Below are 222 nucleotides of genomic sequence, written 5' to 3' on the forward strand. Positions count from 1 at the left end.
CATACATTTGTGCTTCTGCCAGGTGTCCCAAATTTTGAGATTGTATAATCTATTAAGTGGAAATTACATACTTCCTTATAAGTCATACTCGAGTTGGTCATATCTTCCACTTTTCATTTGTTAACATTCTGTAGGACCAGATCTAAAGTACATACATCTGTAGACCAGCAGGGCTTTTGTTACTGACATTCCAATATGTATTATTTACTGTAGCGTAAATGT

General features: G+C 34.7%; 1 protein-coding gene across 1 annotated transcript in view; it reads left to right on the forward strand.

The window, feature by feature from the left end:
• Positions 1-222, forward strand: part of LOC109484108 (6-phosphogluconate dehydrogenase, decarboxylating-like) — an 11,580-nt gene that overhangs the window by 5,924 nt on the left and 5,434 nt on the right. The gene's annotated exons all lie outside the window — the stretch shown is intronic.

The sequence above is a fragment of the Branchiostoma belcheri genome, unplaced genomic scaffold, assembly GCF_001625305.1.
Source record: "Branchiostoma belcheri isolate BF01 breed outbred unplaced genomic scaffold, Haploidv18h27 scaffold69, whole genome shotgun sequence".
Taxonomy (NCBI): Eukaryota; Metazoa; Chordata; class Leptocardii; order Amphioxiformes; family Branchiostomatidae; genus Branchiostoma; species Branchiostoma belcheri.